This window comes from Peromyscus maniculatus, chromosome 9 (assembly GCF_049852395.1).
Source record: "Peromyscus maniculatus bairdii isolate BWxNUB_F1_BW_parent chromosome 9, HU_Pman_BW_mat_3.1, whole genome shotgun sequence".
NCBI lineage: Eukaryota > Metazoa > Chordata > Mammalia > Rodentia > Cricetidae > Peromyscus > Peromyscus maniculatus.
Window position 1 is genome coordinate 29,195,724 of NC_134860.1, and position 21,736 is coordinate 29,217,459.

General features: G+C 40.4%; 1 protein-coding gene and 1 non-coding gene across 13 annotated transcripts in view; one reads left to right on the top strand and one right to left on the bottom strand.

Moving 5' to 3' along the window:
* Window positions 1-21,736, top strand: part of Fhit (fragile histidine triad diadenosine triphosphatase) — a 1,536,882-nt gene that overhangs the window by 1,253,798 nt on the left and 261,348 nt on the right. The window lies entirely within an intron of this gene.
* Window positions 7,917-7,989, bottom strand: Trnak-cuu (transfer RNA lysine (anticodon CUU)). The gene has a single exon. It is a non-coding gene; the product is annotated as a tRNA-Lys (tRNA).

Here is a 21,736-nt window from a genome sequence, read left to right on the forward strand (position 1 = left end):
TTTAAAGTTAAGGCTTAGGATCTGAGAGTTGACATGTGTCCAGTAAAAAGTTTATCTTACATTAGATTGAAGAGAGCTTCATTTAGATTTAGTTAGGATTAAGTTTGGAGTTTTCAGGCTTGGCAGAGCCCCTGCTGCCCCCTCCTCATGCCTATCGGATCCTCTGCAGCTTCCGATGGCAGCTGTTGACTCCAGCTATCCTGGGCATGACTGTCAGAAGGCAAGAGCAATAATTGGAATATTCAGAGCCACACAGTTTCCAGGCCTTGGCTGGGTGGCAGGTTTTACAGCAAAATTGGAGATTTGTGGTTGCTCTCTGCCACCTAGAAGAGTGCTCCCCCACCCCCTCCTTCCCAGCTGCAGCAGTCCCCACTGCCACCTCCTTAGCCTGGCCCAGGAGAACATTTGTTAGGCAAATACTCTGCCATCTGTTGTGCAGCCGAGGCTTCCAGAACACAACAGAAAACAGGTGTGATGTCAAAGCAACTTAGTGAGTAGACAAGTGGAAAAGAGGGATTGGAAAATAATGTGTCATGTTCCGATCCTTTTTATCCTTGGTCCCTGATGCCTAGATCCACAATGCCATGTCTTAGCAACAGCTAGACCTTGGTAACCAGTTTAGGCTCTAGGTTTATGCTAGTTCCTTTACAGAAGGTCACATGGGCTATGGGACATATAGAGATGGGTTCTGTGGCATGAATTCAGTCTTGGGGGCTCTGCTGGACATGCTGCTAGTTTTCAGTTACCACACTCATTCCTGGGCCAGCTACCATGGCAGATGCACATTTTTGCCCATGTTCTAGCACAGGTGTTATACACCCAGAGCAGCAGAAAGCGTATGCCTCTACTGTCAGATGTTACTTTGAGTTTTCAAAATTTAACTCCAGGGAAGAATGAGTTCCTTGCTGTAAATGGTACTGTCATAACTTACTTTGTGATGATGTAATGCAAATGTAATTGTTTCTTAACTAGCATGTCATTAGTACAATAATCCCTCCTCACCTTATACAACAAATTCCAAGACTACAGGTAGATGCCTGGCACCACATATAGTAATAATCCCAAATATAGTATATCTTTTCCTACACATACATACCTGTGAGATATTTTATATTGTGCATTGTAAGAGATTTAACAATGGGAATAGTAAGCTAGGAAAGGCATAACTATATCAAAATTGCCATTTATAACTGAAAAACTAATTTTCCATCTAATATTTTCATATAACATTAACTATTAGTAACTGAAACGACAGGTAAACCTCAAAGCCAGAAAGAGCTACTGTATTGTTGTATGATGTATATGTACATAAGTTTTCATTGACAGGCTGTTGGTAATTCAACCTTCTAAGGAATGCAATGAGTGGCTCCTTTATTCATGTCACAACCACTCAATGGGTTACATTCACCAAGCTCCTGTATTCATGTTTTACTTGCTGCTGTGGTGCTGAAGAACACAGGAAGTCAGGCTTCAGAAATAAAATGTCAAGATTCAAACCTTGCCTTTCCTCCTTGTTAAATGTGTACACAAGTTGCCTTATTTCTCTTCGGTTTCCTAATCCATACAAGGAGAATAACAACAGTGCCTGATTCTAGAGTTTTTGCAAGGGTCATAGAACTCAAGGACCCTTAGGACTTAACATGGTGGTTGGCATATGGTATACCTTAAGGAATCATTTTATAAGTTAACTATGAACATAATCAGCATTATTATTCCTGATGTTATATGAAGTGGGTGTGGTACTAGGACATTTACCTATCTTATTTTATTTTTGAGACAGAGTCATATGTAGTCAAGGGAGACCTGAACTTGCTATATAGTCAAGGATGACATTGAACTCCTTACCCTCTTGCTCCACCTCCCCAGTGACAGCATTATGGCTGTATACCATCATGCCACACATATGCAGTCTCCTGGATGAAACACAGAGATTTATGCATGTTAAACAAGCACCTTGCCCCCCTAAGAAAAATCCTAGCTCTTGCTCTTATTTTAAAATGTAAGAGTGAGATAACTGAGGTTCTAAAGGAAATCATTATTTGTTCATTAACTAGAATCTCATTGGAGGCAGAGTTAAACAGCAAACTAGGCCTGTGATAGCTCACTCAAGGAAAAGTCGGTGAAATCCCTCACTTTCCTAGGGTGGGTTCAGCATCCCCAGCCTCATCAGCATGTGGCTGATGAGCTCAGCCCCCAGCGACAACATTTAAGCCATGATATTTACCTTCTGTTGGCAGAGAATGGTGGAACCTGGATGTGCTCTTTAGGAAGAAGGCATGTCTTCTAGGATTTTGGAGACTACAGAAGATAGAAGGAAAAACTATTAGAAACGTCATAAATCTCTATATTTTCAGGCTAAAAATTTAAACATAAATTAAAAAAATGTTCATTGTCATATTTATTTTTCCCAGAATATTCATATCACTGCTTTAATGTATCCACAAATAACTAGTTCTATATTTAAGAAATTATTGGTCTATGAGAGCATGTGATGAACACTTCCAAACATTATTGAGTACTTTTTTCAGTTAGTGTTATTAGACCCAGCTGAGGAAGCTGGGTAATTTTCAGTCATCTTATTAGAGTTTGCAGTTCTGTGGGGAGGGTAGAAATTAAGGGGAAAACAGAAATATGAGGTAACATGTCCTAATACCAAAGCACAGGTTGAAGCTGAAAAGCAAGTGGTGTGGACTTGAGTGGTTAGAGTATTTCCTGGTTTGTCAGAATCCTTTCTCCCTCGGGAAGTTGTTATGAAAAAAAAAAAAAAAAAAAGAGGAAAATAAGGTCCTGAGGGAAATATCAGCGGCAGGACCCACCTCTGTTTTCAGTGCTTCACAAACTAATGTTTCATTATCAAGAGGGACTGTTCATGGATTGGCATCATTAAATCTAGTCTTTGAAGAGGTAGACCATTGACTTGACTTTAGTTGGTGAAGGCTGGCTACTGGTCATCAGAGTACCCAGAAATGTTGACAGTCTTGTCATCCTGTTTGTAGTTGGATCTTTTTGCTGGCACTGTAATAAACTGGGGACAGTAGATTAAACATGCTTTCTCTTTCCACTGGGTGCTTCATGAGTCCAAGAAGTCAGAAAGCAGGAAGCCCTCCTTGCTACTTAGCTTCTCTGGATCTGTAGATTGTACCATAATTATTCTTTACTTAACAGCTAATGTTCACTTATGAGTGAGTACATACCACGTTGTTCTTTTGGTGTCTAGGTTACCTCACTCAGGATGACCTTTTCTAGTTCTATTCATTTGCCTTCAATTATAATGATGTCATTGTTTTTAACAGATGAGTAAAACTCCATTGTGTAAATAGACCACATTTTCTTTATCTAGTCTTCAGTTGAGGGATATTCAGGTTGTTTCCAGTTTCTGACTATTGTGAATAAAATGGAAATGAACATGGTTGAACAAGTGTCCTTGTGGTAGGATGCAACATCTTTTGGGTATATGCCCAAGAGTGGTATAGCTGGGTCTTGAGGTAATCAATTACCAATTTTCTGAGGAACCATCTTACTGATTTCCATAGTGGCTGTACAAGTTTGCACTCCCACCAGGTATGGGGGAGTGTTCCCTTTGCTCCATATCCTTGCCAACATGAGCTGTCAATTGTATTTTTTTTTATTTTAGCCATTCTGACAGGTGTATGATGGAATCTCAAAGTAGTTTTGATTTGAATTTCCATAATGGCTAAGGATGTTGAACATTTTTTAAAAAGTTTTTCAGCCATTTGAGATTCCTCTGTTGAAAATTCTGTTTAGATCTGTACTCCATTTTTAATTGGATTATTTGGTTTGTTGATGTTTCTTGAGTTCTTTATATATTTTGGATATTAACCCTCTCTCAGATGTGGAGTTAGTGAAAATCTTTTCCCATTTTGTAGGCTGCTATCTTGTCCTATTGACAGTGTCTTTTGCCTTACAGAAGCTATTAAGTTTCATGAGGTCCCATTTATTAATTGTTGTCTTTGGTGCCTATGCCATTGGTGTTCTGTTCAGGAAGTTGTCTCCTGTGCCAATGCATTCAAGATTATCCCCCATTTTCCCTTCTATCAGGTTCAGTGTATCTGGTTCTGTGTTGAGAGGTCTTTGACCTACTTAGATGAGTTTATGCAGGGTAGTAGATATAGATAAATTTGCATTTTTCTACATGTTGACATCAAATTAGACCACCATAATTTGTTGAAGATGCTTTTTTTTTTTCCTGTTGTATATTTCTGGCTCCTTTATAAAAAAATCAGGTTCCAAAAGTATGTGGATTTATGTCTGGGTCTTTGATTTGGATGCACGGATCTCCCTAGGAAGGGGAAGTAGCATAGATTTATTTGGGTGAACAGGGGGTGGGTGGAGTTGGAAAGAGGAGGGATCAGGTAGGGAGTGGAAGAATGGAGGGAGCGAGTACTGGGAGAGATGACTAGAACTGGGAGGCATGGAGGGGGGGGCAATGTAGAAAACTAGTGCAGTGGAAACTCCCTGGAATCTACAAGGGTGATCCTAATGATGTCTCCTATTAATGGGGGATACATAGCCTAAACTGGACATCTTCTATAACCAGGCAAGGTTCCTAGGAGTAGGACTCGGACATCAACTCAGCCATAAACCATTTCGCCTACAATCTGTCCTACCTGCAAGACGACTGCAACAATGGTGACACAGTTCTTATGGGAGTGGCCAACCCACAATGGCCCAATGTGAGTCCTACTTCATGGGAGGGTCCCATGCCTGACACTGCCTGGATGGCCGGAACCAGAGGAAGGACATCTCAGAGACCCAGGATGGAACCCAACATGACTGACAGAAAAGAAAGTCAATGAAACTATTCCTATTCTTCTACACTCATAGATTGGGGCCTAGCCCAATTGTCATTAGAAGAGTGTCATCCAGCAACCAATGGGAGCAAATGCAAAGACCCACAGCCAAATACTGGGCAGAGCCATGGGGAACCCTGCAGAAGAAGTGGAGGAAAGATTGTAGGAGCCAGAGGGACAGAGGACACCAGAAGAACACGGCACATAGAGGCAACTAAGCAGGGCACATTGGGGCTCACAGAGACTGAAGTGACAAACACTGACCCTGTGTGGGTCTAAGCTAGGTCCTCTGCATATACTTACAGTTGTGTAGCTTGGTGTTCTTGTGGGAGTCAGGGTGTCTCTAACTCTTTTGCCTATGCTTGGGCCCTTTTCCTCCAATTGGGTTGCCTTGTCCAGCCTTGAAATGAGGGTTTGTGCCTAGTCTTATTGTAACTTGTTAGGCTATATGCAATGGATATCCCCAGGAGGCCTGCTCTTTTGTTGGAAGGGAAATGGAGGAAGAGTGGATCTGAGAGAAAGGGGAGGTCATGTGAGAGACTAGGAAGAGTAGAGGGAGGGGAGACTGTGGTTGGGATATAATATATAAAAGAAGAATAAAAGAAAAAAAGAAAAAGAAACACACACATAAACACATACAACAGGAAGCAGCATCCTCTAGGGCAGTGGTTCTCAACATTTCTAATGCTGCAACCCTTTAATACAGTTCCTCATGTTGTGGTGACTGCCAACCATAAAATGATTTTTGTTGCTACATAGCTGTAATTTTTATAGTGTTATGAATTGTAATATAAATAATTTTGGAGATAGAGGTTTGCCAAATGAGTCACCAGCCATAGGTTGAGAACCACTGTTGTACTGGAAAATTCATCTATATTTAAAAGGAACTAAGTACTCTGAGTTTGAGGATGAGACATTTCTCATCTCATGTATAGAAAATAGATTGCTTAGCCCAGTTTCTGGGAAAAGTTCTCATTGTGTGTTGCTATTCCCCTCTAAAAAGCACTAGTAGGGAAATGGTTTGGTGCAGTGTGGACCACCCTTCTCCCTAGATCCAATTCAAGTGAACTACAACTTAATTTTAGCACTAGGATTTCTCTAAATTTGGTGCTCCTATTCATTTGAAAAGCTCAAATGTGAAAGAAATTCTAAAGAAACAATACCAGGAAGATGAAGTGTAACTCCGGGCAAATCAGGGCAGGTTTGTGCCTTTTGCTTTGGTTGCATTTTCTTCTCCCTCCTTCCCTTCCTCACATTTATCAGGGGTCGTTCAAGTGCAAGTAACAGGAAACCCAGACTGGCCAAATAAATGGAAATGTATTGGATCACATAATTAAAGAGTCCAAGAGAACAACCTGACCTCAGATGTATCTTGATCAAGGAGCTCAGGACTCAGTGTCTCCTTTTCTGCCTCTGTATCCATCTTTTCCTGCAAAAGGCAGGCTTGAACTTAGGCATGGAGTTGGTATGAATGAGTTGGATATTTTCAGGATGTTCAAGGAATACCCTTGGAGATGATTGTATGACCCCTAGCCCCCTCCAAGTCTTCTCTCACCCCTTCTTCATGAAGTCAGCAGCTTAGAGCCATTGAGTCCTACTCACCTGAGACACCTAAGCAAAGCATTCAACTGCCCAGGGATTGAAACCTCTAGGAGTGTGAGCTCAGATAAAGCTGTTTTCTTTTTGAGTTCATTATCTCAAGTGTTTCTGAAATAGAAAACTGATGACCACAGCTGCTGCTATATCTATGTTCTTAAGATATAAAACAAATCTGGTGAAATTTTAAGGAAGTGATAATTATGAGGTAAGTATAAGATCCCATTTGCCAAAGGTTTGCTGTAAAACCTGACAGAACCTAGGTGTCTATTGAGATCGCTTGTGTGGTAGAATAAGTAAGATCATTGAGCAAATTATTGGATAAAACCTCTCTCTACCTGGAGAAGTTTTCAGGATTTTTTTTTTACTAAATTTGGAAATATCACAAACATGTATGATTTTGAATTTCACTGGTGAGTGTAAATTCAAAAACGCTAATTGTGTGTGTGTGTGTGTGTGTGTGTGTGTGTGTGTGTGTGTGTGTGTGTGTGTGTGTGTGATGTCATAGGACAACCTTGGTGCTGCTTTTCAGGTTCTGTCCACATTGCTTTGTGATGCAAGGTCTCTCAATGGCCTGGAACTTTCCAAGTAGGCAGGACTTGCTGTCTACTGAGTTCTAGGCTTCTTCTTCCCCCAATACAAGACTTTCAAACATGAAGAAGCATGCCTCACTGTTTTTACATTAGTTCCAGGACTGTAATATATATCCTCATGTTTATTCAGCATGCACTTTACTAAGATGTCTCTCCAGCACAAGACTGTGATTTTCTATTTGCAAAATCAGATAGTACTATAAATATCCTCCTTCTAAAACAGAGTATTTACTGATCACTTGAGGAATACCTACTGCCACACAACCTGGTGTTTCCTACACATTGTTATATCAAACAAAGATGCCCTTACTCTATGAGCTGATAGTCTGCCCATATTTGTTTACCTTCAGGTCTATCTAAAGTAGCTTTAAGTAGCTTCACTTTAAGTTTTGAACTCATGGAAGGATTATTAACTAATAATGTATTATTAACTAATAATTATTAACCTGAAAATAGAGTTAATAAACCCTATTCAAGACCAAACTCCTTTAACTTTACAATGTGATTTTAAACTTTTATAAAGAATTATTTCCTATAACCCTTTGTTCTTGATTTATAGCCAAAGGTCTATATCTTAAGGAATGATTTAATAAATGAGCTGTGTAGTGGGTAGCTATTTCAGCTTGGTTCTGGAAGTTCCAACCCCCATTGAGACTCTGGCAACTGTCACGCCTACGAGGCGGGGCCAAGCGAGGCGTCTGGAGACCCGAGACCTGGATGGGCAAGCGCGCTCTCTGTTCCTGGACCCTGGACGGTAGAGGTTGACTGAGCAGAGCTCCAAAGAACACCACTGGATTGCGATGCACCTTCCCCAGACCCCTGCAACCTATCTATTCCTTCATTTGTAAGTCATCCACTAAATAAATCTTCCTTTTAACTATGTGGAGTGGCCTTCATAATTTTCCCCAATATCTGGCGCCCAACGTGGGGCTTGAACCCACGACCCTGAGATTAAGAGTCTCATGCTCTACCAACTGAGCTAGCTGGGCGCCAGATATTGGGGAAAATTATAAAGGCCACTCCACGTAGTTAAAAGGAAGATTTATTTAGTGGATGACTTACAAATGAAGGAATAGATAGGTTGCAAAAGTTGCTTGAATCCATCTTCCATTTCTCAGGTACCATTATGTTCCTTCTCAGGTCTTTGATGGGACTGAAGACTAGCAGTTATAGTTACAACTTAGTATATATAATATCTTAGATAGAACATATTAAGTATTAGATTCAGGTTCTTTAGGATAGGACACCTTTTGGAATGATCTTTATAACATGCCATTTACCTATGCTCTATACTTCTCTGGATTTTAGTATGTGTTTCTTACTTGATATTGTTTGCATTGGTTGTAGTTCCATCTTATCTAGGTCATTATCCCTCATTATTCCTGGACAATATTTGATAACCGTTCCTTTGTATATAGTCTTGTACTAGTTTAGAACCTTCTTATTTAGACAAAAAGGGGAGATGTAGTGGGTAGCTATTCCAGCTTGGTTCTGGAAGTTCCAACCCCCATTGAGACTCTGGCAAGTGTCATGCCTACAAGGCGGGGCCAAGGGAGGCGTCTGGAGACCCGAGACTTGGATGGGCAAGCGCGCTCTCTGTTCCTGGACCCTGGACAGTGGAGGTTGACTGAGCAGAGCTCCAGAGAACACCGCTGGATTGTGATACACCTTCCCCAGACCCCCACAACCTATCTATTCCTTCATTTGTAAGTCATCCACTAAATAAATCTTCCTTTTAACTATGTGGAGTGGCCTTTATAATTTTCCCCAATAGAGCTGTCTTTCTGCTATGTTAGGAAGCTGCTAGGTCACCTTTATAATGTGTGTAAAGCCACCATGGTCAAGAAAACCCCCTCCATTGTTTTCCTCCAAGTGACCATTGATAACACTAACTTAGGTCTTTGATCACACCACTCCATCTGCTTTTAGCTGGTGTGTGCTACTATTAATTATCACCTCACAGAGTATTAGCCAAGAGTTATCATGATGCAATAATGGTATGGAACCACAAAGATAAAATGCTCTAATTAGGGAGGAAAGTTGAGGGGTAAGCAGTTTCAGAGTGGGTTTAGGCCTCCTCATATGTTTGCATGTAATTTAAAACACTGAGTGCTTATTTACCATACTTCTTCTAAATGTATTATAAGATCTCACATTTATTCCTTTAGTTGTAAGCTTTAATGAACTATGAACTGATGTAAATTCTACAGGGAATAGAATTGTAATCCATTGTGGCTTCTCTCTCTCTCTCTCTCTCTCTCTCTCTCTCTCTCACACACACACACACACACACACATACACACACACACACACACACACGCACGTTTCCTGACAGCAGACAGACAGGGATCTCATTTGTGAAGCTTTTATTCTTTTCCTTGTGTTTCCAAAAATGGCCTTGTTCACCAGAGATATAATACATAAAACCAATTCAGAAAATTAAAAATTACCAATGGTTAAATTTATATATTTGCTGATGGCATTTAGAAAATTACCACCCAAACAAAAACAGCCTTAAAAAGTGAGAGTGTCCAGTTGATTCTCACCAAAGGTTAAAAGAGGCTGTGTGGTATAAAACAAACCTGGGCTAAGGCTTCCTTCCTCTTCCATTCCCACGCCCACTCTTCCACACTGTCTCAGAGGCAAGCTGGCTTCCTATGAGGGAAAAGCCCATTAATGGGGAAAGGCTTCTGTCATCTGTCTGTCTCTGGTATTTTTGTGAGGAAGATGCTATTTGGTATGTGGGAAATTGGACACAATTGTTGATGCTGTGTGAAAACTCCTAGGGGATGGGAGGCAAGCATGACAGTCAGAAGCACTGAGTCCCCAGGGAGGGGGGATGCCCTGTGGATACATATTTGGTGAAGATCCACTTATCTGGCTGAATGGACAAAACCAAGCTTCGCTCTGATGGAGTTATTGACTTTGAAATATAGCTAGTTGTTCAACAAAATAGAAGACTCTTCATTTTTGTTTGTTTTGAGACAGGACCTCCCTGTTATGTGGAACTCGTGGCAGTGTTTCTGCTTCAGTTTAGAAAATACCATCTTTCAGCATCGCAGATCCCAACAGGCCCAGGCCTCAGAGGCCCTGCAGTTACTTTCCCTTGTCCTCTGCAGTTCACTGTGGATCTCCTCAGTATAGAAAGAGAATGCTAACTATGACCTGGGTATAAAGACGAGTGTCTCTGCCCAAGGAGAACTAAACTTGGGCCTTGACTCATTTCTGGGTACCAGCATGGCTTAGAATCAAGGTTCAGTGCATGGGAAAAGTCCGTCATGCCCTTCCAGTATAGCTAAACTGGCTTACCTGCGACTGTGGACCATGTTCTTAATGATTTCCTGGAAACTGCAGACTCCAATTTGCCACACCATAATGATATCTCTTAGACTTGGAGCAAAGAGACTGGATCTAGAATACAAAAGTCTGGCTTTACTAAAAGGAAGACATTGGAAGGCAGAGAAAAATCACCCATTAGCTGTTTTCTTTCGTTTTCAAGTATGTTCATTCCATGTCTGTACCAAGAAACCCCTCAAAGCCTGTCCAAGGCAAAAGCCTCTCCACTAGACCCAACTGAGATTCCTAAAAATGGGGTGATCTAAATAGACTTACAAAACATTTATCCATGTTTAGCAACTTTAAATTATATATACTGCCAGGCTAGGAGGTAGAATATCTTTCAGAGTTGCATCTCAAATAGCCCCTTGTCCTTTGCTTCTGGGACTTTGACCCTGTTCCCTTCCATAGTATGATTTAAACAACACATTCCATTCTGCCATTTTGAAAGGACAGCCTTCCTACCCCTGCTGTTCTTCATAAGCAAATCTGAGGCTCCCTTTTCTCCCAAGGACCTTTGTTTGGAATCCTCCTGTATATGTGCAGTTACTTGATCAGAATTAATCTTCTGGGCTGGGGAGATGACTCAGTATGCAGAGAACTTGCTATGCAAACATGAGGATTCATATGCAAGTATGAATCTCCAGATGCCATCTAAAGCTGAGATTGGTAGTCAGTCTATCACTGCAGTGTTCTTATGATGTGATGGCAGATGAAGGGAGGAGAGTCTTCAGAAATTTTTAAGCTTCATGGTTCTTAGCAGCCAGCAACAAATAGACATTGTCTCAAACAAACAAGGTGGAAGGACATTGTCTCAAACAAACAAGGACTGACACCTAATGTTGTTCCCTGACCTCCACATGCAAAGACATGAACATGTGCATACACATGCATCATACATACTTATGCACATACACATAAAGCTTCCTCAGTAGACTGCGTGTAGTTATTCTGCTTATTAGGGCATCTGGCACATTGAGTATGCTACAAAACGAAACAAGAAAGTACATAGTTAAATAAATAATCAGATGTGTATATGTGTATATATATGTATATGTATATATATATGTGTGTGTGTATAGAGAGATGTATCTGGCTGGCTGAGTTGAATTTTTTTTGCTACAATATTATTATGATGTTTGGATTAGGTTTATTTTTTTAAATCACATTTTCATATTTTTGCTTTATTTGATCATGTTATACATGAATCAACAAAGGATTCTTTGAAAGCTTAAGGGATTAAAAAATATCAAAGGATAGATAGGTTGGAGAGTAATTCACGAAGCTTCTTAAACTTTTAATCCTACTTTTAAAAGGTAAAGTAAGGTATGTTTTCAAGCTGCTTCTGCATTTTTAACGAAGATAACACTGGGGCATTCAGCCTGGAAGGTGACCTGCAGGATCTCTTATTAGGGATTGGAGGCCAGCTGGTAAATTCTTAGTCTCTGTTCTTTCCAGATTTCTAGGAGTCACATCCTCACATGCTTTACTTGAAAAACGCATATGCATTGCCTCTAAACCTCCCAAATGTGTGAAATAATTATCCAGGAGACAAAAGAGGAGGACCCCCATGGACAATGCCCACTCAGGGATCTGCATGAGGCATTGTTCTGTGATGGTCAGATTATGACTTGTCTCCCTTTCAAAATATTTCAAGGTGCATTATTAAAATGCACCATAAGGTGTCTTTGTGTAGAAAATTGAAAAAAAAAAATAGAACTTGAGATGGCCCAGACATCTCTAGCACCCCAAAGTTTGCATTTTCCTTGAAACATCCCTGTACTTTGAAGAATATAAGTAGGCCATGGAGAGAAATGCCTGATGTGAATTTCTTCTAATAGCCCCAAACTCTTCTTTCAAATGATTACAAAAGCAATTCAGCATTTTTAGTGCCAGATTGATGAAACAAAAAAAGTGCATATTAAGCTTTCCTGATTAATTAAAGGCAGTGAGGATAGAGTCATCCCAGCTCAAGTTTATGAAAACAAATAATACTTGGCAGAATAAAGCTGCTTTCTGCTGCCTGTGGACGCAGGTTCCATTCATGTTCAGTATTGTTGCCTACTGGAAAATGTTAAAACAGCTAATTACTGGGGGAGGGCCTCAGAAGGCAGGAGAGTCAGAAAATACTGACTGTGATTCCAAGTTACACTTGGAAAACAATTCGAGAAAACTCTCCAGGGATCAGTTTTGCTGCAGTCCCATGAAACAAACAACATAATCTAATACATCATCCCTGGCCCTAATTCTTCACCTTCTTCATGGCTGAGCTTATTTATACCAGGTGAGTCATGATCCAGGTCACCAGAAGAAGCAGCAGGCAGGATGAAACTCTTACAAAGTTTCATAAAAACAACGTCTACTAGAGTACTTTCTTGTGCCCAGAGTCTCCTGGTCTCTGAGGTAGATCTTACAACACGACGAATAATTCTCCATCCAAGGCCTCAGTTGTAGAAGGGAAACAAAAGTAGAGTTGAGAGAAGGTGCTGCTGGAATTGTAATCCGTCCTTGTACGACCAGGGTTTTTTAAATCATCATTCCATATATAAGGTGTTCAGGCATTGAATGGGACAACTGACTCCTGCTGGATTCCCAGTTTTCTTTGTTTCCTCTACCCCAGCTCTCTTTTCTCTCTTTCTGTGTGTGTCTCTCTCTCCCCTACTTGTATTTTGAGGCAAAGTCTCCCCAAGTAGACTATCTGGTCTGGGAATATAGACATACACCACCACTTAGTTTTATGGAAAATCTGATTCCGAGTTTTCCCAAGAACATTAGGTGGTAAGATTTTAGAGTAGGTAACTATAAATCAAATCCTCAATTTGCCATATTTTTACACACATTACCCTAGGCTTACAGTGAAGTGGGCCCTTTACTCAGGCAACATGCAGGGAACAAAGGAAAATGCGCATTTCAATTTCTTTCCTCTTGCTCCTGTTTCTCCTCACTATGCTTTTCTTCACCTCCATTCTTCCTCTGTCCTGTCTTTCTCCATCCCCTTGCCTTTGTCTCCCAGGTTGGTGTGATACTATGGTTGCATAAGGATTACATGAAGTCATTGTAGGTGTCAAATGAGCTTCATCTTGACACATCAGTCCCAACCATCTGGAGAACTGAGAGATAAAGCTTTCTAAGTCTAGACTCTCAACTCAGCTGGAAAGTAAGCCGTGGTCCATTGACAATGCCTTTTAAGGGTGCACATCACGTATATTTTCTTACAAGACTCCTCCCAATTTCAGACACTTTAGTTTCTGGATACTTAAGTCCTAACTTAAGTGGAGACCTCACAGCTTAGTTTCCATTATGCCCTGAGATGGGAAATGCCATTGATAGATGTAACCAGAACAGATAAGTACCATTAAGCAGTCCACAAAGTTATGAGATTAGGTGTTTAAATAAGAATAAGAATTGCTTTATCTACTTAAAATAGGTATTCTCAAAATAGTTATGCCTAGTCCTTTTCTCAAGTTACATGGTTAACTGTTTTCTATATGAATGTAAAAGCTTACTTAAAGCAACATATGACGATATACTGAGGTTTTACAAATAACCCTCTATATTTAGAACTTTGGGAAGTACCCCACTTTACATGACCAGTGTAGATAATGTGGAACTCTGTCCTATTTGAGGGACAGAGCACTGTGGGTCTGAAATGGAGATCAGCCACTGATGCCAGTTCAGTCCCCAGGTAGGTGAATTAATGTAGTCCTTTTCATGTCTTGAAGCTTTACACACCATTCAGCTATCAGAGCTAGAATGGGTAACTCTGCAGTGCCTCTAGGCACAGCCACCACAGGGAAGTTGACCCAAAGAGAGATGTAAGTGAAACCCATCCTGCTCTTCCTGGAGAGAACCTACTCTCTTCCAGTTGGGTCAGATTTCACTGTTGAAGACTCTGCTCTAACCCTTAAAATTAAGGGGCTTGTTTGATGCTGTGAACTAGGTTATGATGTGGCAGCCATAACAATCTGCTTCCACGTAGCCCAGTTGTGTTATGTATTAAATAAGACCATATTCTTACTTCCACTCCTCAATGTACTCCTAGCACCCAGAAAAATACATCGAATAGGAGCTAAGTAAACATTTGATTAACAAATGAATGTATGCACTGGTAAATGACAGTTAATGGTATCAGACATGGCTGTGTGCCTTGGCTACATTCCGCTGAGACTCATGCTCATGAACTTCTGAGGCTGCTGTCTAACTGAGGCTTTCTCTGCTGCACAGTAGGTCATTCTCTCACTGGTGCAGCACACCTAAGGTGCTAGGGAATTGCTGAAGAGGCAACCTCCAGCCAATGGCATGTGGAATTTGGAGATTAATTCCCCATGTTCTTCCTCTTAGCGAGGAAAATTTGTAATGTGTTCTATGCAGTCTACCAGAGCTCCTCAGTGGGACCCTTAGTTACTATAAAAAGCAGTGACCTGTTTACAAAGACACCTCACAGTGGCTTTTTCTTCTCTACATTATTATTTATCTTGTCCTGCTAATGACTCTCCCTGGAATCATTTACCAAATAATCTGCTTGTACTCATAGTCACATCTTGGGATCTACTATGGGGAACCTAGTCTAAAAGGCTATTGCAGTCTTTGACAGTCCAGCTCTAAGACCGCACCCAGGGTATGCCAAAAAAAAATTCATGATATCAGTGAAAATTAAACCTTTTCTATTTGAGGGGTAGGAAAGGAGCACATGTATTGGTAACTCTCGTTATCTTTGCATCTTGCAATCTCTCCTCCTTCTTTGTCTTTACATTAAATATATATATATATATATATATATATATATATATATATATATATGTATACACACACACACACACACACACACACACACACACACACACACACACACAATGTAACGGTGTCTCTGTTGATTTCAATCTGCCCAACATCCTTTCCTTGCTAGGTGACCACTGTTGCTACAGCAGGTCAATCTGCTTTGGGCACTGGGATGATGCAGCCAAGTCTTTATCTTTGCTCAGGGAAGGGCTCTTCTAGTCCAGATGATTCTTCTTTGGTCCTCCTCAGCTGTCAGTGATGACTAGGTTGGAAACTTTCTGAGACCATCTTCCCCAGGCAGATTGCTATCTTTAGTTTGGAAGAACTAAGCCAGTGCCCCAGGAGAAGGCCTGGCCCTGCTCAGTTAATCTTTCCTAGGTGTGTTTATGTGAAACAGTAAATGCAGACTTCTCTCTGTTTGGAAGGCTGTAGATAACTTCACCTATTATTCTTCCTTTTTATATCCTGCAATATACTAATAGGAAACTCAGGGTTGGGTAGTGAAACATATCCAGAAGCCACTGAGGTGTGTTAAAATCACTCATAAGAGATCAGAACCATGGCTGATGACCTAGTGTAGACCAGCATAGAGTGGCACTAAAACCATCTGAAGCACTATCTATATGATTTTTAAATTTAAAAAAATATATTGTTGACATGTGGATGTGACATGTATGTGGGGAGACACATACATGCAATGGTATGCATGTAGCATCCAGAGGACAGTTTTATGGAGTTGCTTCTTTTTCTTTCACCTCTATAAGGCTGTAGGGGTGGCATTATTCAAGTGTCTGACTTTTGTGACATGTTTTACTAACAGAGCAATGTCAGCAGCCTGCTTGTAATGTCAGCTACAGGCTCTCACCAAAGCTCTTCCCATGATGTAAGAGCTCTTCTGCTCTGGAAGAGAAGCACAGAATGCCAGAAGCAGACAGTAAAGAACAAGAACCCATTCTGAAACAATGCCAATGGCAGGTAGGTGAGCTGTTGACATGCACTTCGCTTTGGCTTAAGTTGGTTTGTCCTAATTCTCCTGCATACCAAAGTACTGCATACCTTGATCCTGTTTCCTCTGTATATGTTCAGGGAATAGCAACCAGCAAAATAAGGTTGCTGCTGTTGTTGTTGTTGCTGTTGGTTTCTTTTTTTTTTTTTTCTGTAATTCCAATCAACACCCAAACCTCAAATATCTTGGTCCCCAAAGCTACAATTAAAGTCAAAATGTTCTGGGTTTTTTTTTTTCCTTTCTTCTTTAGAACTGTGATATTGAGGGAGGTTCTTTAGTGTTTGCTTAAACATTCTATTAGGATTTGTGTCACATCTCCTTTGCTCTCTTCTCTACAAGCTAAGGCAGTACTTGAGAAAAGAGGCCCATACTACACTATTTATTCAGCTAATGCAATGTAAAGAGCTTTGTTTGAATAGTCCATTTATCTCACCGTGTTGGCACCAGAGCGAAGCAAGCCCCAGTGGTCCTCAGCAGTCATGCAATACCTTCTCAAAAGGAAGTGAGGTCAACTGAGTTTTAATCCCAAATCAATAGTGGGCTTTTTGCTGACCCTGGCAAGAATGGAAACTAATAGATACCTTGAATCCTGTGAGATTTTATTGCTCCCAATCATAGAATATAACTTAAAATTAACCATATCAAGCTTTTTCCTGAGTTCTAGAAAATGATTAATGTTCATTCCAGAGCTGAAGGTCTTTTGGGTTCATATAAAGTTAATTTCGTATATTTGGGCCATTTCACATTAAATGCTTTGTTATTTAATGTCATTATTCAGCCATTTATCACACCAGAAACACCACAAGAACAATTAATTATCTAGGACATCTCTTTGCCATAATGTGTAGATATTTCGATTTGTTCTTTACTCTGAAACTGAGGAAATGTGGGCCGTGTGTCAGGTGCTGGCGTGTTATCTATAGGTTAGGTAATTTAGCTGGACAGTGCCACTGTGGGAGGCCAAATGTAATGAAAGGATTTTTCAAGTCCCCACGGATGGCCTACTTATTTGTAGCACAAAATCAGAGAGCACAGTTCAAGGACAGCAGTAGAATTTGGATATTAAATCTGTCACAGTGTAGGTGGCCCATTTTCACAAGGCCATTTGCCTTCTGTTGACTTTAGTCAGCTAGAAACAGGGATGACCTAGCAACTAAGAACATTTAATATGAGACATGTTAAGTCCTCTTGTCTCAGGCACAGTGGTACTTCATTCATGTGTGGGAATTTTAATCCCTGGAAAGTAAATTTTAAGATAAATTCATTTGGATTTAGGAATAAAGTCTATAGCATAGTATTCTGCTAAACTTCATTCCTGTGAGATGTTTTGAGGATATTTATTCATTTACAGTTAAAAAATTATTTTATTTTATATAACTAAACAATTTCAAATTCATTTCACCATGGAATTATTGTTTCTGGTGGTAGGATTTTTTCCTCCACATAGTTGCTTATATATAGCAATTGAAATTCTTCAGATTTGTCTAGAAATATTCTTGGGTGACATAACTACTAAGATTTGCAAGAGAGAATAATGCTATTTGCAAGTTTGACAGAATTTCACATTCATGGTAAAGTACTCAATCTCAGTGCTCATAATTTTGAAGACTGAGGAGTCCAAGGTCAAGGCTGTGGTGATATCCATCATCCTAGGCTCTGCTGCCTGGTGTATGTCTCCCTTTGTCTCACACGCTGGGCCATGAGGGAGTGGTGGGAAGAATGGTGAGCTTCTGTGGCGGCAAGTGTGGCTTGACTTCTGCTTCCTACTTTTGTGTTTTGTTTCCAAGAGTTGAAAGATCTCTAGTCGGTTATTCAGTTAACTTCTTTGGCCTAGAGAGAGGATGCCTCACAGAATAATCGGAGAATTGGCACTTAAGAAGCTGTATTTGGGATCAGTGATAGAGCTGAAATGATGAGTTCATGCAGCAAGCTGGATTTGGTTTCTTTAGAATGTGTCAAATAATGTGAGAGCAAGAGGGGGTTAGAGAGTGTGAGCATAAGTGGTGTATTAAAGTCTTCTTTCACTTGAGAAAAAATACTGATAAAAGACTGAAATTTGTTAAATTAGGGAGAAGAGTCAACACAGTATATTTGCCATCTGCCAGATGTAATAAGTCTTCTCCGTGGAACAGTGTTGTCAGCTGGCCTTGATATGTCGGGAAGGGCTGAGAAGAGCTGCCATGTCATCTCTCAATTTTCTGAGCCTTCTAGTTCCTTGTCGTTGTTACTCTCTGTGGGAAGAAGGTAGCACTCATTTTCCTGATTTCTTTCTTGTTGGTAATTCATACTCTTGGCACATGGACTTACTTGCCTATGGGTAGATTGGGTGTACAGCAAGAAACTTGTTTCTTGGTTGTCCTTTATAGGAGCACACAGCTGTTCCACCACATCTGAGACTAGCTAGAGCTTCAGTGGGGCCCATTGACCTAGAAGGCTCTATGAGGGTGTGCAAAATCCTGCCCGAGATTTTACTCTTCACAAAGGATTTTCTTATCCACAAAAACAATAAAAAGATCTCAGAGGATTTAAGAAAATACTTTATTCCCATAGCTGATATTTTACAAAATGCTTTCTCTTTTCCCACGACTACCATGTAATTTACAAGATCTTCACCATAAATGTTTTCCACTAAACATACTGTATGCCTCAAATCTTGGAAAGAAAAGCACATGCAAAATATATAATTAAAATGTGATGGGGAAAGCACTAACCTATAAAAAGTGTTTATAGCTTTCTATCAATTGTATTAACTATGAATCTAAGACATTTTAAAAGGAACCCGAATTTCTCAGGTCTACAAGTTAAGTTTACGATTTTTCTTGAATTGCAGAGACATAATTTAGAGGTCTTGGTGGGTCCTGGGCTTGAGGCATCTCTGGGTCTATATGATCGATCATTTTAGTCACACACATCAAAACACTTGCTACATGTTCCAGTTGGAAAGCAGAGTATTATCAGGAAAATTAGCACGCAGATCATTCTACACTGTGGCTTGGGTATACCTGTCTTCTGAGTCCTGCTCTCCAGAAGCAGAAAGAAATATTCAGTTAATTGTCTGTTAGAATTATGTTCTATTCTCATTACTCCTCTCCTTTTAATCAGGAAATAACTCATTTCCTTCTGGGCAACAAAGCTCCAGCAACTATGATTTGAGGTGCTGTGTGGAAGACAACCTCACACATGTCCGTGCCGCTCCCCAAGGTTATGTCACGGTCCTTGGGACCTTCTCCTGAGAGGAATGTACAGATGTTATCTGATCATGTTTCAGGGGTTTCAGAAGGTGCAAAGTCTCCACCTCCTCAGTCTCCTCCCCATAGCGAAGCCCATGCAGAGAGGCACTGCTTCCAGGCTTCTACTTATATGCTAGTTCAGTTTTCTCAGATAACCAGTTGAAACGCCAAAAGATGGATGGAGGGGTGCTAGTGGACTAGCCGGCCAACTGTTGTTGTCCATCATGTTCTTAGTAAGGCTTTTAATGATGTTTTGAATATTCAGATCATGGGTGTAGCTAATTATCCACGAGTAGTTTGGGGACCCAGGGCCCTAAATAAACATTGTGTGTGTGTGTGTGTGTGTATGTGTGTGTGTGTGTGTGTGTGTGTGTGTGTGTGTGTGTGTGTGTGTGTGTGTGTATGCATGTTAGGTACTTTGCATTTTAAACAAAGTAAGTCCTTATTGGCACACTGGGAGCACTGTCAGCAGAGCATTAGTTACAGGATTTCATCAATATTCCTGGTCTACACCAGATGCACAGCTTATAAAAGCATGCAGGATTTAGAGATTGAATCCAGATTGAGAGTTATTAGCCACATAACTAGGGTAAGTCATTTAGAATGTTTGGAGACCCCAGTTTCTATAATTATAAACTGGGATTAATGGTAATCATGAGGATTCACTGAGATCATATGAGAAAACTCATACAGTGCAGTGCCTGGCACACAGTAAGGATTAACTACATATATGTAAAAGTATCGTGTTTTTTGTGGGTGATAGTCTGAACTCACATGTCCATGGCTGTCTTCTCTCTAAGGACAGAACATTTACCACCCACTTTGGAATATTCCAATGATCACTGTCTATCATTTGAGCTCATTTCCTTATCAATTAATAAGTGAGGCAACTAGAACTATCAGAAACCTGACCTAAAAATATCCCCTTGGTGTTTTGACTTGTTAAACTCATTCTTATATCTTGGGGCTGAAGATAAATATTTATAAATGCACTCAAACATGGCGTGAGAGATTCACTTTGCTTTAGATTTGCTGAGCAGGATTATGGGAGGGGACAGCATCATATTCCATGTTTTATTTGTTAGACTAGAAATGCCAGACATGGAGGTACTTGGGAGACAGAGAGATAGGACAATTTTGGTGGTTTATTGTTGCTAATACAGTCTTGCTGGTGAACTCCAGGCTAATGTGTGGCTAGGACATGGATAGCTTTTCAAAAAAGACACACTTGCACTTGAACTACACACACACACACACACACACACACACTGTTAAATAATACAGTTGCATCTCTGGTGCTGCTGGCAAAAATGAAGTGAAATCAACACTTTGGTTGCTCACCTTAAACACAGAGGGAAGCATCTACTGCTGACATTGTGTGTAATGATCTTTTTCAGGGTGCAAGCTGGCTTGCATGCTTTCTTTGAACTTGACACAAACTAGAATCCCCTAGGAACAGAACACATCCATTGAGGAATTGCCTAGCTCAGACTGGCCTGCAGGCTTGTCTGTGGGGAATTTTCTTGATTGCAAATTGATGTAGGAGGGCATAGCCTTCTGAGGAAGGTGATGCCCTTGGGCAGGTAGTCCTAGGTTATATACAAAACCTGGTTATATGTAAGCTAGAGGGATCAAGCCTTGTAAGCAGCATTCCTCCATAGTCTTTGCTTCAGTTGCTGCCTCAGCTTCCTGCCTTTAATTCCTGCTTTGTCTTCCTTCAGTGATGGATTGTGACCTGAAAGTGTAAGCCTCTTAACACCCCCACCATGGTGATTTGGGCCACATGCACTTTGTATTATTATTATTATTATTATTATTATTATTATTATTATTATTATTAATGTTGTTGTTGTTGTTATATTACAGTAACAGAAAGCAAAGCAGAGGGAAGCTGAAAAGTTTCACTGTATTTGTCATTGTGGTGGCCTATGGTAGATTCTTCCTCTAGGGTTATACATGGTGGTATGGAAGACTGACATTTTTTTCAAAGGTGCTTTCTGAAGTGCCTGTGCTTTCAATAAAAATAAAGTCAAGTCTTGGAAAGGATCATAAATTGTTGCCCTGACATGTAACTTGACAGAAGTCACTGACAGAAGAAACTGGAAAGAGCTGACTGGAGTCCAAGGAGGCAGTTTTCCAGCAGCCAAATGTGGACTATCATCAGAAATATGGTGTGGAGAGAAAGCCTCTTATCTTACCTAAGAATCAGTTATATCATCCCTAAACAAGAACAGTAGAAATACATGTAGGTCATTATTGGTGGAAGCTGCACTCCAGTCTGCAGGACAAATCCCCTTCCCAGGCATTTCCACCAGGCTCCCCTGGGTCCTTCTACAGTGGCACGTACACTCTGACACCCACTGTTTGTAGGAAACACTTTGATTA